The following is a 17,732-nucleotide window of genomic DNA, read 5'->3' on the forward strand; positions in this document are numbered from 1 at the left end:
AAAGCATACAAGTAATATTATGCAGGTAATACCTAAGTGTTCACGAAACTATGTGAATAAACACACATATATGCATATAACAATTAACAAAAAGAGACTATGAACTTGATAAATAGTGAGGAGGGAATATGGGAGGGTTTGGATGGAAGAAACAAAAGGTGGAAACGACATAATCATATTACAATCTACAAAGAAAATAAATTACTTTTAAAGACCAAAAAAAAAAAAAAAACAAAAAACAAAGAAAAGAAAAAAAAGAAAAAGAAAGCTTAGTATGCTGCCCTCTGCACAGTGGTTTCCAAAGTCCAGAAAGTGGTTCTTAGAGTGTGTGAAGCGTTGCATAATTTACGTGTTATTCTTGCAATCCACCCCCTTCTCTTCCCCAATAAGCAAGCGAAGGCGGGAGGAACTGCTACCCATTGGCTACCATTGACTTATATTATCTGTCAGACTGAATCTGAGAGAACACGTATGTACATATGAAATACACATGCACAACCATCTGCATAGAGAGACTTTTATGGAAGTTGTCTATAGCTGATACTTTGGTTAGGCCCTTCCCAGTATTTGTAAACATGTCTTTTTTCAGCCATCTTTTTTCAGCTCTTTCCGTTTGCTCTCCTTACTGGTAAGGAACTCAGCCATCAACGTGTTCAGCAACACGAGATCTGTGCCTGTTTTTCACTCTTGTGGCTGAAGTTGTGAGAGATTGTGGATAAGTAGCGGTTTCATTTCTGCAGTGCTTTATCTCCATGTAACAGACCACTGCCATGAGAAAGGAAGTGTAAGACTTACAGGTAAAGAACCACTACCCCAGTTCTGGGAAAATGTGCGCTCTCTCTCTCTCTCTCTCTCTCTCTCTCTCTCTCTCTCTCTCTCTCTCTCTCTCTCCCTCCCTCCCTCCCTCCCTCTCCTTCCCTTCCTCCCCCACTTTCTTTCTCCAGTAGTCAAATGAGTGCTTGGGTCATACTCCAATAACTTTAAATTAATTAGATCTATCAAAGCAAGCTTACGTGTCATGTGTCGGCTCTTCCCTTTCTTACACAGAACAGCATTTTTTTTTTTCTGGTTGTGTGTTTCTTTAAGTATCATATAGCCTCAAGGATCTTTTTCCTTATACAAGTGAGCACTACTTGACAGAATATAAACTTCAATGACTCGACTTCTCTAAATTTTTAAACAAATATGCATATGCATTAATTACATATGAACGGATGCACAAATTTTAGTTCAGCTCCCATGATTATAAGGGCCTCGTGAATAATTTCTCTTCTCTGTAGAATTTGTAAAGCGTAATGACTGGTATTTTGCAACTTCCTCTTTCTGTGCACAATCCCTTTGCAGAGCAAAAGCTCTGTGCTTTTGCCACTTGTGAAGAGAGTCTGGCAGAGAACAGAGCTCTCGTAGGTGCTGCAGGTCAAACAGGGATGGAGCAGACAGACCAGCAGCAGTAAACAAGTCCCAGAGGTAAGAAGAACATGTTACTTGTTACTTCTAATTTTATTGTTTGGATTTCTATTTCTATGCCAATGGTACAATATTATGCATACTGGCCAGATTACAAACTAGCCTGTGTAAGCCTGGTACTTTTCTCATGCAACTAGTAGAAATTTTTAAATGGAAAAAGTTGAAGCAATTTCCCAAGTTTTAGCTTCAAATGTAAGCTTTTACTAAGCTGTAAAAAAAATTAAAGTTCCTCTTTAACCTAAAAGTTATTTTAGCTACAAAATAAAAAATAAAACAAAACTATCTTCCTTATTTATAGGTAGCCCCACATACAACTACCTGCTGGATAAGCTTTTGAATTAATAATAAATTCAAGTGTTATTTTTCCCCCAGCAGTTGATTCCTAACATTCAAAAATCCTCCAACAGTCTCTTATTCATTTTATGCTTCATTTATTAAGCAGTTTTCTTAAAAGAATGTATTTCTTTTTACCTGCTATAAAAACAATGTTATTTAACATGTAGTATTTGGGATTTTTCATATTATTATATTATGATACTTAAATGTTGAAAAATGATTTAAAATGTAAATCTAGTACATGAATTTAAAATCAAAATAAGTAAATTTAACTTTCCTAATAAGAACTGTTTGTATTCATGATACTTAATAGAGAAAAAAAAACTAGAACAAAGATAATTCATAATAGTAATTACAAATCAAATTACACTCGTTTTATGAGTCAAATCTGAAAACAGTGTAAGTAGGGTAGAAAATATCCTTTTCCCATTTGTGCCAGTGTGAGAAGCTGGCTGTCCAAGCAAACTCTATTTAACAGTGTATTCAGATATGGAAACTTAACAATCTTCCTTTTAGGACCTCTTGGTTTCCTCAAACGAACTCTATTTAACAGGGTGTTCAACATAGAAATGTAACACTCTTCCTTTTAGGACCTCTTGGTTTCCTCAAGTTTGCTAAAACCCTTCATAGTACACTGAAGTCAACAAACTCGTTTTAGGAAGAACAATGGCGCTCGCTCAAGAGTGCTGTTCAGTTACACGCTTGTGGTTTGCATGGTTTGCCTGTGGAAATTCACAAAACTTAAGTAATTTAAGGAAACAACACACATTACATATTCACTGTTTGAGATTTGTTGAAATAAACATTCTGGACTTGCCTATCTGAGAGCACATTTAATTTTACTTTTAAAAGAGACAATCATGGCCTCCAGCAAAGAAAACCCGCGCTATCTCATTTCTTGCCGGATCTCGTTTTTAGTGTTTCTGAGCAGTGATGTCTTCCTGATTCCGTGGCAGCTTCTGGTACCTATTGACTTTTTAAAACTATGTTCACAAACTAGGGCCGAATTGTCTTCACTGTTTTTTGTTTTGATTTGATTTGATTTTTTTTTTATGGTAGACTCAGGAAAGCAAATGTTTCGCATTGTAAATTCAGGAAAGTAATTGATAATGAAAGTTGGACATTTTAACCAGAACTTAGAATACGTTGATAGTTGAGAATTCTATAACATTGCGCCTCTTCCTCTTTAAGTCTCACACACTAACTCAATAATATCTCTGTTCAAATTTGGTTATGTTACTGCAACAATACTATTTCAAATGTCTACTTTATCAATACCTGTATTTTCAAATATCTGTACATTTAACTATGAGATATCTAGATATCATGAACTACTAAGTATTGAGAGTATGCGATACGTTATGAGGCACTACTGTGTATATTGGATATTGGATAAGAACCAAGTAAAAATTATGGACTAAGCTGATCACCACTGTAACGCAGGGCAGTAAACGAAGGCTAAGGCTGTAGAGAACATGCTGTCTTGTTGGCCGGGCATGCTGTCTTGTTGATGTGAATTATTATAAGTCTGAATTAACAGCCGGCTTCTAGATTGTGGAACATAAGTTTAGAATTTCTTCTTTGAAAAACAATCTATTTACGGACAGGAAACATGAGTGCTTGATTGGCTGTTTCCAGGAGGCATGCGAACGTTGAAGGGACATACTGGACAATATTAGCATCGTGTTTCTTCTCTCAGAGACTCACTTGGGCAGAGCATTTAGAGTCTGCCCCCAAATCAAAATGTTTTTAGTGGATTTAGAAAGAATATTGTAATATATTTCCAGAAACAAATTTTAACTTTTGAGAAAGATAAACACACACACACACACACGTTTCAGTGTTTCATTAAATTCCATGCATGTGATACATATCTCCATTGTTGGAAATATGAATGGTTGCTGAAACTGCATAGCTGCTGTAAGCCAAATCTTAAGAAGACCCGGTTTGCAACATGTGGGAGATGCTTCAGGGATGTGTGAGATCGAAGCCCCAGAGTTGATACTGATTAGCTCAGAGTGAGCTAATCTTTCTTTTCTTTCACACACTGACCAGCCCCAAATTACCCATTGTGGAAGAAAGTGACCTGCTTGTCATGACTGTTATCCCACCCTAACCAGTAGCCAAAAGTATTTTTCAAAAATCATTTTACTTGGAAACACTAATTTATATATATATATATATACACATATATATGTATGTATATGTGTATATATATATATATATATAAATGGGTAGACTTCCAAAAGAACACTGGAACACTATGAACCTCCTCTTTCTTTCTTTCTTTCTTTCTTTCTTTCTTTCTTTCTTTCTTTCTTTCTTTCTTTCTCTCTCCCTCTCCCTCCCTCTGTTTTTCCCTCCCTCTCTTTCTCTTTCTTTTTTCTCTTTATTTTTTTTAAATTTTTTCTTTCATATTTTGTTTTTCCTTTATTCAGCCATTATCGCATGTGCAAGAATAGAGAGAAGAAACTGCATTGTCTAATAGAATATGATTTATATGCACACAAAAGGAAATGACATGACTTCAATTTAGAAATCTCTGCTTTAAAATATTTGGGTCTTTTGCTATACAGTGGAGGTATACACCTTTAAACTTCCCACTAGGGAGTCAACGGCAGAAGGATCTCTGAGTTTGAGGCAAACACAGTTTACAGCATGAATTCCAGGACAGTCACAGCTACACAGAGAAACTCTATCTTGAAAAACTGAAAAAAAAATGCATGGGTCTTTTAGCTTTTCAAAACCACATGACTTTGGACATTCTCATTTTTTATTAATGTAGCTTACAAATAAGCGCCAATCCTTAACATATTTAAAGTTACTATATATACACAATATGTTCTGAGTAAATGGCAACATTATTATGTTTACAGAAATGTACACTGTGAATAAATGCATTCAAAGAACGGGAATATCAATCTATGAGATTATTTATGTAAAAATAAGATATAAACAAGCCCATTTTGTTACTGACTATATCCATCTTTACAAATTCAATGGCATAGGGTCTAATGTACACATCTGAGCTGTAGTAAAAAAGTTGAAAGTATTATATCCTGGCTTTTACATTTTTTAAAAAGTGTAAATTTTCTTTTGGGAATGACCATTACATTTTCTTGGTTCTTAGAGTTAATGTTGTCCATGTTCCTTCCAGTTTTATTTTCATCATTATAAACAAAACTGAAAATGGTTTTCAATTTTTTATTTGATATACTTTTTCTTTTAATATTACTGAGAAAAAAAAACTACTTTTTATTTTAAAATCCAAACCCAAGGGTATATAACATGTCATTAGAACTGATAAATTCAGAAATGTCATAAGTAAATAAGAATGAAGTCAGCCTGTTGGTATGAGCACCTGCATTGGAACAACTTTCATTCCACGTTAAGATTGCATTTATAGATATTTCTTGTGAGCCTTTACTTTTGCCTTATTCTGTTGTTACCACACCCGCAAAACTCTTTTCACCTTGGAAACAAGTGCTGTCACGTGGTCTCTGAGAACCTCATTGCAGCCGGTTTTGATTTTGGATAAATATCATAGACACTCATGAGCACACCTCAATCCGCTTCATTTGTCTTTTCACAAGAAAATAATTTTAAGCGAGTTATTTTGTCCATTTCTTTCATGGCAGAAAGACCTGAATGGGAAGAGCCACAAAGGTACTCTTCTTGGTAAGGCTGGCAAGCAACGAGAATTTATCTGCTTCAGATACTCAATAGCAACTTTTAATCACTATTTTTTTAACTTTTATTTATTTTCAAAATCGTGACTTGAGTGGTTCACACGTGTAATCCCAACAGAGAATCCCTATGATTTTTGAGACCGCCTAGGTTATGAGTTCGAGGCTGTATAAAAAGTGAGAGCAGGCCTTTAAAACAAAAAGTAAAAAACATTCCAAGCTTGAAAGTGTCATAAAATAGTTCAATGGGTACCTGTGCATCTTACCCCTTCTGTTTTGTGGTCTCATAACGTAAGTTTCTTTTTGTCACTATTCATTTTGTTCTGCCCCTCTAAGAAGTCCCTTGACTTCTGTGTGCAGTCACTAAGTGTACAGTCTTTCTTAGCAGATATATACAAGGTCTACTTCATAAATCTGTGCTGAGAGTTACTTTTCTCTAATATCTATCCCTATTTAAGTTTTGCTGTTTAGTAATATCCTTCATAACGTTATTCCTCCAGTAATCAGTTCAATCACATTTTATAAATGTGAGTTGATGATCACATTTAATTGTTACTTCTCTTTTTGTTTTTTAATTGGCAAATAAAATTACTTATATTTATTGTGCACAACATATTGCTTTAAAGTATGTGCATATTTGGAATGGATAATTCTAGGTAATTAGTCTATATATTATTCCACATATTTATTTTATTTTATTGTTAAAGTACTCAAGTTATACTTTCTTGGCAATTTCCACAGATACTATACAATACAACTAATAGTCATTATACTGAATGCTTTGCCTTCTTGCTCTCTTTGGCTTGGAAAAATTTCATACCATTGTCTTTGGAAAAAAAAATAAAGAATTTAAAGGATATAACCTTTTACCAACATTTTTCTCTACCTTTTAAAATTCTTGTAAAACAACTATATTTAACTGATATATAAAACAGAAACTGTACACACCTGAGAAATGTCTGACATGTAATATGTTGTCCATGAATAAATTCTGTAATCCTCAAATCAGGGTAAGCATATTAATCTCAAATACTTATTATTTCCTTATGGGGAAAGTATTCAAGATCTCTTCTGATAATTTTTTATAAAAATACATAACTATTATCCATAACATTCTTAATTTTGCTAGCATGTTTCCGTGGAGTGTTTTTCTGGTATTGCCTCCTGTTTGGGGTGATCATACATCTTCTGACATCACCTCCTACGTGGGATGGCCATACATTTCAAATGGCACCTCCTGTTTGGCGTGGCCATACATTTTCTGACATCACCTCCTATGCTTACGCGTGGTTTCCAAGTTACTGTAGACCAAAGAATCTTTTATTCCACACTTGTTCATTTATGTCTTGGTTTATGTGCCTGGTATAGGTTCAAGGAACTTCCAGCTTTTGCCGTGACTTGTAATTTTTTACTGCCTAAATTATTTGCTGTCAAGCTTTACACATGTGACCATCAGAACTTCATTCATTCTGGTTTCTATGTCCTTATGACGCTCATCTACCATATTAGTGCGCTTTTTCTTTTGGGCATAAAAAGTTACCCTAAGCTGCTACGACTTCCTTCCGGTTGGATTGCTAGACTCATTCACCATTTCTTTGGTTGGTGTCGCTATAAGACATGGTCCCTGCCACTCTAGTGGTTCTGTTCCATGACCCTTGTAGTGGAGTATAATAGTGTAAGTGCACATGTGCAAACACGAACATATAAGTATATATGCATTTATCAACATACATATGTGAAACCTTTCCTATCCGTGCATACATTCCTATATATTTTGGGTAATCTGAGCTCATTCTGTATCATTAGGTAAATCCATCTTCATAGGGCTTTTATCTTACCATTTCCGTTGTGTGTTGTTTATTCTTTCATGAGGAGATGCCTGTGGCCTGACAAAATTGGCATGCTTATATATTGACCCAGTTCTATACGATACAGGGAGAATAATTTCAGAATTTCTACTGAAAAGAGAACCCAAAGAGAAAGTCTGTGCACTAGATTGCCATCCTCCCCACTACCACCAGATAGTTGTTTACTAATTACTTGGCTCAGTGCTTCCTTCCTATGTTTTACTTCCTTTCCTATCAGGGTAACTCTACCATTAATTAAGCTTGTTTCAATGTAGTTCTATTTTAGGGAGATTTTAGCATTTCCATTCTTGATTTTATTTTTAGTTTCATTAATTTGTTAAGTGTTTTCTTTGTTTTTCAACTTGACACAACAACTTGCCACAGCCAGTTATACTAATAACTCAATACATTCTGACTTAAATATTGTGGCTATAATTTAGCAACACCTGCTTAAGTTATTTGTTAGGATTTATTTTTATTTTACTATTTTTATGTTAACATGTTTATATTTTATCTTAGCTCAAATTGTTATTTTGATATTGCAAAAAATGTAATCTCCAGAAAATAAAATGAATACCTGTAGCCTTACTGGAAAACTTTATAGATTTATCATGCCCCAGTTTTTTTTTTTTTTTACGCTGAATGTGCACACAGACTCACAGTTGCAGAAACCATTCTGTAATGAAGAAAACTAGAAATCATAAATCTGCACGTTCTATACACACTGAAAAATCTGTCATTCTATCTATAATACTAGCACATCCCTTTACTAAGACTTCCCATAGTCTACTCGGGACTTTATAGCTATAAACATAGCCTAATGTTTGTGTTAAGAAGACAACAATTCATTTTCAGCTTCCATTCGTTACTTACTGACTGCGATCTCAGGTTGCTTATTTTTTTCTCTTCCAATCCCCAGCCTCAGTGTTCCAAGATCATTGACCCAGGTGACTCTGCCCCAGCTAGAGTAATTATCATGAATCAGCACCCTTATCCCAGTTACTCAGCTGATTGACATCCTTATCTTTAGCTGCTCTCCACCTATTGGCAGGACTGTGAACTAGGCCCAAGGGGAGTCTGGGTGGGCTTTCCTTCCACACTGTGAGCACAGTATAACACAACAAGGCAGCCTTTGTTCCTGTAGGCCCCCTAAGAAACTCTTCACTCTTGTCTATAAGCTATCCCACATCACTCTAAAGGCTTTTTTTTTTTTTTTTGGAAGAAAACCAAAATCTTAGATGAGGCTTTGTCTCGTTGTCTACCTACCCGCCCTTCCCCACAGCTTACTCTGCTTACTCTACTCTTCATTTTCTAACCACGCAGGCTCCCGGGTAGTTACTGACCAAGGGTTCTCTCACATGGCATTTCTCTTTCTCTAGCATGTTCTTCCCATACACTGGGACACAACAGCTTATTCACACCTCAGCGCAAACATTCCCCTAGGCGTTGTCTCTCATTACCAGCTTCCTATTTAATTGCAGTAGATTGCCTAACAGCTCTCTACCATTTTGTTGTTTTCATTTTTGTTATTTGCTTGAGATAGGGCCTCAGTATGTCATCAGACTGGCCTAGGTCATGATTCTCCTACCTCAACCTCCCAACTGCAGGAATATGGTTGCAGTGCATACATGTCACTGGGATCTGTCTTCCTTCTTTCTTCCCTTCTTCCATCTTTCCTCCCTTCCTCCCTCCCTCCCTCCCTTCCTTCCTTCCTTCCTTCCTTCCTTCCTTCCTTCCTTCCTTTCTTCCTTCTTTCCTTCCTTCCTTCCTTCCTTCCTTCCTTCCTTCCTTCCTTCCTTCCTTCCTTCCTTCCTTCCTTCCTTCCTCTTTACTATTATTAATAGCAAATACAATTTTATTCTTTGTTTGCCATTTTGCTTTTCAGACAGAGTGAGTCTCCCTGTGTAGCTTTGACAGATCCGGAACTCACTATGTTGACTAGACTGGGTTCAAGTTCACAGAGATCCACCCGACCCAGCCTCCTGAGTGTTGTGATTAAGGAATGAATGGGCCTCCATGGCTGGTTTTAATTTGTTTTAAAAATTCTGTTCTTTTCTGTATATTTTTCTTTCTGGACGACAAGATCCTGAGTTATTTATGCTATGTCCCCAGTTTCTAGTAAATTGTTCAGAATGTAATCCATGCTTCATAGGTAAATGATGAATAAGTCCAATATTTCACCATTTCTGAGTTGCACATACAAATCAACCCCACAAAACAGAAATAGCTGCATCCCGAGGTGGCTTGGGGGAGGCCTTGATTATGGCTGTGCTCGAAGCTTCCATGCAGTTGTCAGGTGGAGAAACTGTTCATGTTGAGTCAACGGAACTGAAACCGAAATGTGGCCCCAGGAGACAGTAAATAGACCAAGATGTTCAGGGTTTTTTTTTTCTCTTTCTCTCTTCCTGTGTTGGCTTTTTTTCCACTGAGCTAAAAACAGACAAGTTCACAGTGTCTGCCACAAGCATTTCAGAATCCCAGAGGGCAGGGTAATACTCTGTGTTGCTTTCCCCACTGTCTTCAACTTAATACCCATCCTACCACCAAGAAATCCAAGTGATACTTTTTTTTAACAGTTAGAGGTCATGGCTGTCCATAAACCTCTCTCTGTCAGAATGCTTTCCTGACTAAGCATGTTGTTTTTTTTTTTTTTTTAATGCTTCCTGGATCTAGTTTTGATTTTGAAAACGATTATAAAGCTACTCTAAGGAAACTGGCTTTCTTGTGTGTTCAAAATGTAAAATGGAAAGATGTAAACATGTGCCTTGGTTGTTGAGATTACAAGGCCCAAAATGTTGATAAGGAGGAGGAAGAGGAGAAGGAGGAGGAGGAGGAGAAGGAAGAGGAGGAGGAGGAGGAGGAGGAAAAGGAGGAGCATAATAATGAAGATGATGAGGAGGAGGATGACAAGGAGGAGGATGAGGAGGCTAAGGATGAACACAAGGATGATGATGAAGAGAAGCAAGATAATGACAAGGAGGATGAGGATGATGAGGATGGAAAGGATGAGGAAGAGAAGCATGATGATGATGAGGATAGGAGGAGAAGGTGGGGGAGGATGTGATGGTAATGATAAGGTGCTAGACATTTTTTGTGCCATCATTTTTCAGGTGCTTCATGTTATGTATTAAATTAATATTCTCAACAATTCTGTAAAATCAGAGCTATTGTTCACATTTTTTAAAATAAGAAAAACATACAAGTTCAGGGATTGGATGGGTGGATAAAGTCACAAGACTTGATCCTGGCATATTGATCTCCAATTGGAATCTTCAGGGCGTTCTGACATTGCCTCTACTACTTAGGTTTGATAAGGAAAGCAGGCCAACTTCTGGTTTGGATGCAGGCAAGGATCTGACATTTGCAGCTCTGACTTAGAGAAGCCCTATGTAGGTCAGCACGGTGTACACTGAAGAATGTACTCTAAATGACTGGAGAATGGCACTCTGAATGACATAATTATATTATGTGTCAACAAATAAAAAGTTATTTAAAGGGAAATTTCTGCATTATTTATTTAGATGCAGAAAAATCTACATTTACATAAAATGATTAGATAAGATGAGATCAGGAAATTTCAGAGAAAATTCAAAGAGGTAAGAAGCAGTTCTAATACTTGGTGGCTTCACTATGGAGCCATATGGAGCCATTTATATGTAGCATTTCTACCCAAAGAATTGGTAGGTGACACTTAATGGCATCCGATGAAGATTTTAAGTCATGTGAGAAACATTGGTTTTCATTTTGAAGTACATTTCTCTGTGCACTTTTGTACCAGACTCTGCTTTGGGCATGGTTCTAGAGCCAGAGAAGTGGTGATAACTTAGATCAGTTTCCACCGCCAAAGGGCCTGCAGTCTAGAAGGGAGAAGCACTGGATAAACCAGTTAAGTACAGTGGTGCAGTTGGGCACCAGTTAAGTAAGTTGGGCAGTGGTGGCGCACACCTTTAATCCCAGCACTAGGGAGGCAGAGACAAGCGGATCTCTGCGAGTTTGAGGCCAGCCTGGTCTATTGAGCAAGTTCCAGGGCAGGCTCTGAAGCTACAGAAAATCCCTGTCTGGAAAAACCAAAGATGCAATATTGTATACTGGGAGCAAACATTTGCAATGATGTACATGCATGAGCTGGGGGCAGAAATGCACTGAAAGATTCATTATTGCTGGTTAACATAGGCCAGGAAATACTTGGGTGTGAGAAGCAGCAGCAATTATGATACAGGTCAGAAGTTTCCTTGGAGATAAATTATTGTATTAGATGAATTGCAGATACGACAGGCTAACCTTCAGAGGTTAACTACACATTTTGCCCTTTAATTTCAGTAATAGGTCAAGTTTGATAAAAGTGAAAAGGGCTCAAAAATTATTTAAATTTGTTAGCCTAAGAGTTCTAAAAGGAAATTGTTACAGAATAACTGACTATCACCCTAGCCATTTGAAAATATGTATACTGGTGTCATGCAAGGGTCATCCTGACTCTTAATTTCTTTGTGCATATGGAGTAGGAACAGCTATTTTCCAGCCCCAAGAGACAATCTCTCCGAGGTTCCCTCATTTATTCTTTCCAAAGTGTAAATGACTGTTGAACCCTAGTGGTGCCAGCGTGCTATTTCCATAAGTATTGATTATAAATTTCCTCTGATTGTTATAATTACCCCGAGAGATGTAAACAATCCAAAGAGTTACCTTTAAGTCATCAGCTGGCCTGAACTAAGGCTTGAGGGGTGGGAACTGAGGAGGGGCTATTGCGTTTCTTAAAGAAAAGTGTTTTAGTTGAACGAACATCCTCGATATCAGTTAGTGAGGGACCACAAGAACAAATGCCCAGGCTGGGGAGTGGGCTTCACTGGAAAAGTGCTTGTGTAACACTAGGATCTGGCTTGGAGCCCCGGAGCCAGGTATAGTGGCTCACACCCATAATCCCAGCACTGGGCCATTGGAGACAGGAGAATTTCTGGGGCTTCAATGGACAGCCAGTCTAGCCTACTTGGCAAATTCCAGGCCAGTAGTAGACCCTGCATAAAAAGACAAAAGTAAATGAATAAATAAATAAATAAATAGATAGATAGATAAATAAATAAATAAATAAATAAATAAATAAATAAATAAATAAAAATAGTACATGGTGCCTGAAGAAAATCTCTGAGGTGGATCTCTGGCCTTCACAAACATGCACATGGAACTGTGTCTACACATTCCACACATGCACCACATCACATACAGGCACATGTAAATACAACACACACATGCCCATGTATCTGACACCAAAACTGTCTTTCTCTCATACTCAGAAAGCTAATGACATGAAATAGTGGATCCTTCTATTCCTGGTTTGAGTCAACATCTGACAATAAGATTCCACTCACTGGTCTTGGACGAAGTATGTGCTAGAAGGATAACCTTAGGTAGGCTAGAGAGCTGTGCTCATTGCTTCTCTTAGGGAGACAGACACACACAACGTAAGTTTGTAAACTCGGCTTTGAACACTCCTGCTACCCTTTAAATATATAGAAAAGCCATAACAAAACTTTTGTACAGGTTCAAAGAGATATCAAGACCTTACTAGCTAATTGATCAATGTATTCCATCCTGCCATAGTTCTATCTGGTATCACGACTCACCATATTACCACATTTTCCCTTAATACGAAGGGCTATATATGGGAGAATAAACCCATGAATATCTACACTGGGTAGGAGAGGACATGATGATACTTAGGGGACTTTCTGGCTAGAGCACAATGATCCAGAAGCAAGGGAGTTTGAAAACATTGGATTTTCTGCAGCTGGAATGCTACGCCCTTTCTTCACCCATGCATCCATTGGCAAACGCGCAGGCTGATACCACAAGGACTACTTTAAGTTGTGCAGCAACGAACATAACAGTGTTATATTTCTTCAAAACACTGATGTGTTTTCTTTGCATGTACAGAAAGTAGAGGGGCTGCTGGATCATACAAGTTTCGTTTTCAGTTTTATGTGGCCCCCTTCATACTGTGCAATGCCAATTCACATCCTTACTGGCAGTGCAAAGGATTCCTTTTTCCCCACAACCTTAGCAAAAATGGTTATGTTTTATCTTTCTGATGATAGCCATTCTAAACAGAATGAGGTGGTACTTAAGATAATTGATATTAAATGTACTCATCACACACACAAATGGCAACTATGGGAATTCATATATGTTAACAAGCTAGATGGTACAATTCTAAAATGTCTAATTTCAAGAAACTACCTTGGGTGTGATAAATGCATACACCTTCAGATGTTGATGTAAGCTATATCATTTGAATAACAAGAATGCACACATGTGTAGAGATGAACTAGATACTAGAAAGAGGAGGCAGGAGGAGCATGTGCCTTGAGGCCCAGCAATTTAGCTTGGACTGGTGTCTTTTAGCAGTATCTGCCAAGGATGCCTTCCCGAAAGTAAAGGGCCCTCGTCACCTGTCTTATTTGGCTTTGTTCCTTCCTCTCATTAGAAAACCACCAAGTCAGAAAAGAATACCTTTCAAACTTGAATTGTTCCTGGGGTGAGTCCTTCATTCCTGCGGCAAAAGCATTTGGTACAAACGGGTCCTCAGCAACACAACTACTATTGCCCTCTCAGTGATCTGAGCAGCTGCTATACTCACATTCCATAAAAGACACCAAAAGGTGACTGAATTTTTTATCCTGGACCAAATTCCTTGAGTGTATACAAATAAATAAATAAAGGACATATAATAAACCTCCCAAAGAAAGTGGTTACCATGCAACTGCCTATCACAGTATTCTTTAAATTGGTAGATTTTCTTGGTTTAGTTTGACTTGTCTTCTTATATTTTTGCTCGTAAGGCAGGTAAGAAATGTTGGATAAATAAAGGTACGCATCAGACATCTGAGAGCAATGCAATGCTTCCTCTACCTAGTCAAAGGCCCTGGTTTGACCCAAGCACTGGTGGTGTTGGGGGGCAGGACCAGAGTAATGTTTCTCAAATATCTCTCATTCAAGAAAATATTCTGGCGTCTGTTAAGTATATTCTACTAATCTGTTAGCAGACCTCAAGTAACCTCTATCCCTATGATTGAACTTCCTTACAATTCATCACTGAATGTTTCTTAAACTTTGGAATGTGATTTGAGTCCTTGCATTCTGAACAGATGTGAAGTTTAATAGGCACTATTTTTAAAAAAAATGCTTTCTATTTTAAAATTAATAATTACTTCCCACTTATAAAACAACAACAATAATTGTAATTTATTGAAGGTCCAATCATGAAGTTATTTCTGGTCATAATTTCACGGATTAGAGGTATATAACATTCACTGGAAACTGCAACTTAAAGAGATTGTCTGAATCTTATTCTTCTTTATTGTTCAGGGACCTCTAGATCCACAAAAACGGGAGTATTATCCAGGTCTAGGTGACTGGGAAACAAACGTGCAGTCTTTGCTTACATAATTGCACCCACTGTCTGGGGCATGGATCCACTTAAGACCTAAAAAAACTTAAGAAAAATATTAAAGAGGGCTTCTAGACACACAAAAATGGGAGCATCATTTGGGTCTGGGTGGCCGGGAAACGAATGTGCAGTCTTCGCTTACAGGAATCAATGACCTTAGTACTTCCTTAAACACAGGGTCACAATTTCTTGATCTCATTCTGCCAGAACTGTTGCTGCATACACAGGCAGGCCCAGGTCCATCAGGCTGGGGAAGGGGCACAGGTATGCCCTGCTACCTGTGGAGGCCAAAGACAAGCCAGCAGGCCAGGGACTCTTACCAGTGGAAAATGGCTCAAGTGCTGTATTCAGCATGTGAACACCTGTTGCCAGGAATTCCAATTGTGAGTGCTCAGCCTGAATCGCTGAGCACCTCTTTACGGGTGAATAAAATATTGTCTTTGGCTACTTCTTCTCAGTGAGGACAGTTCTGGTTATGTCACAAGTACGTGTGTGCTTCTGTTTCCTAATGCTTTAGGCTGCTATCTATGCTAGCAGGGTGTCAGGCCAAAGGTACCTTTTATCTATACATGCTCGAGACTAATCTAGCAAAGCCACTATTTCGGTGCCTTCATGAAGTGGTTGGTATTTGGGGACCCTGAAAATTACTTCTGGCTTCTAGCAGACAGACCCACTAGGACTTTGCTAGGATAAACAGACTTCAAAGATCTCCCTATGGGAACAGGTGTCCCGACTCAGTTTCTAGTTTAAAGGGCCCTTAGAAAGTACTGCTGCAGGAGGAGCAGCTTGGCCAGCCTCTTTCATGCAGTTAGCTTTTACTTTATTTAATTGTAAAGAGTAAATGACAGGCAGGAAAGTGTTTTTGTGGAGAGTGGGCGTCTGAAACTGTGGAAGGAACTTATCTCTGCAGGGGAGTAAGCTCGTGGGTGGCAGTTATAGACTAGTTGAGAATAATCGCGCATAAATATCTCTACTGTGCTGCCATGAAAAGATTCAATACACTCCTATTATAGGCACTTGTTATATTATTTGAAATAAGCACATATTACCTTATATCTAGGAACAGATAAATGGGAACTACATCAAGGACAAACAATTTTTAAAAGCACTTTTATCTATGACAAAACAAAAGATAACACAATTGGATATTCTTTTTTTTCCAAATATCATTTCAAAGCTTACATGTTCTAGTCCTTGAAGATATGAAAGAGAAGCAGTGTTTGTCCATTGATGTCACAGTTTTAAAAGAGTGATTCCACAAAATCAATGAAACTGACACCAGAAAACACAGTAAGGGACAGCGTGCAGTAGTCAAAGTGATTAGCCAGAGAGCGCTGATGAGCTTGTCCTGGAAGACTGCACAGCCTCCTTACAGAAGTACTCACTCTTTCCTGCAACTAGTAATAATAGAATTCTGCCCTAGAAAAGAAGAGGGCTTTGGGCAGTTAGATGTGTAGTATACATACACGTTTTGGTGATTCATATGTCTATAAGTCTAGACATTTGTTTGAATCTGATCGCAAGAGAGGATGGGGATGATGATGATGATGATGATGATGATGATGATGATGATGATGATGATGAAGATAAGGCAGGAGCAGCGGCACAGTGATGGAGTGCTTCCTGCTCTCACTTAAAGAACTAGGGTTTGGTTCCCAGCACCTATCAGATCTCAGACACCTATAACATCAAGTCAAGGAGCTCCAATTCCCTCTTCTGCCTTTTGAGAGCTCCTGTGCATGTGTGGTGCACATGCACATGCATTTACTCAGGCACACACACAGACACATAGACACACAGACACACAGACACACACACACACACACACACACACACACACACACACACACACACACAGAGTTTTGGGCCCACCGTGGTGGTGCACACCTTTAATCCCAGCACTAGGAAAGCAAAGGCAGGTAGATTTCTCAGAGCTCTAGCCAGCTGAATTTATAAAAGAAGTTCCAGAACAGCCATGACTGTAACACAGAGAAACCCCATCTCAAAAAAAAGCAAACAGAAACTAAAAAGCATATTTTCAAAAAAAAATTGTCTGATTAGAGCCATTAGTTGTACACATTTCTCTCACATATTACAAATACAGTCACACGATCTTTAAAACTGGTCATAACTATGGCTTCAAAGTCATTGTCACAGCTAGACTGTGTCTTTCACGGTGCTCAGAGCCTACCCTTGTTGACCCTGTGCCCACAGCCTCTAGAGCAAGCAGAGGTTATGCAAAGCCAACCATTCCATTTCGTGCCGCCCAGATAGGAAAACTGACAGCAGTAACTTCTAGCACGAAAGTGCCTCACTGTCTGATGACCTGGTAAGCTACAATCTGAAAAGTCTGGAAAGGGAAAAGATTGCTCCTCCTTGTCTAAGGATGCACAGCGCAGGGAAGCTGCAGGGTTTGTCTATTGTAATTCTGTGCTCTTGATGCCCTTTGAGGAAGCATGGGCATTCAAAACAACCCTGTTCCAGCGGGTGGGTCATCTGCATTGATGGCAAACTCACAGTACTGTGCGTTAAAATCTGCCAAAAAACTTCAACAGAAATCAAGTGAGGCATTTCTTATTAAGTTATGTGTATGATTTAAATATATAAATGTGTTGAGTCAATTTACAAACTGTAGTAATGTTGAAATAAGAAGTGGCGGGGCTGCGTCCCCAACACCCCGGCCACTTGGCTAGCTTATGCCCGAAATAACAACACACAAACTGTATTCATTTAAGAACTGCTTGGCCCATGAATTCTAGCCCTTATAGGCTAATTCTCGCACCAGGACTAGCCCATTTCTAATCATCTGTGTAAGCACCCCAAGGTGCGCTTACCGGGAAGATTCTAGCCTATGTCCATCCTGGGAGAGTTGAGCATGGCGTCTCTGCTCCAGCAGAGCTGTCGGGTCTCTCCGGGAGCAGAGCAGAGTCTGACCTCACTTCCTCTTCCGCCCAG

At 38.4% G+C, this 17,732-nt stretch overlaps 1 protein-coding gene across 2 annotated transcripts in view; it reads left to right on the forward strand.

Moving 5' to 3' along the window:
• Positions 1-1,359: 1,359 nt before the first annotated feature.
• Positions 1,360-17,732, forward strand: part of Mbnl1 (muscleblind like splicing regulator 1) — a 172,599-nt gene continuing 156,226 nt past the window's right edge. Inside the window, exon 1 of one of the 2 annotated variants that reach the window (XM_050147550.1) lies at positions 1,360-1,467. The gene's annotated coding sequence lies outside the window, so the exon portion shown is untranslated. The remainder of the gene's footprint in view (positions 1,468-17,732) is intronic. The other variant, XM_050147535.1, reaches the window with a different exon arrangement.

Source organism: Alexandromys fortis, unplaced genomic scaffold (assembly GCF_014885135.2).
Source record: "Alexandromys fortis isolate MF-2015 unplaced genomic scaffold, M_Fortis_MF-2015_v1.1 scaffold_53, whole genome shotgun sequence".
NCBI lineage: Eukaryota > Metazoa > Chordata > Mammalia > Rodentia > Cricetidae > Alexandromys > Alexandromys fortis.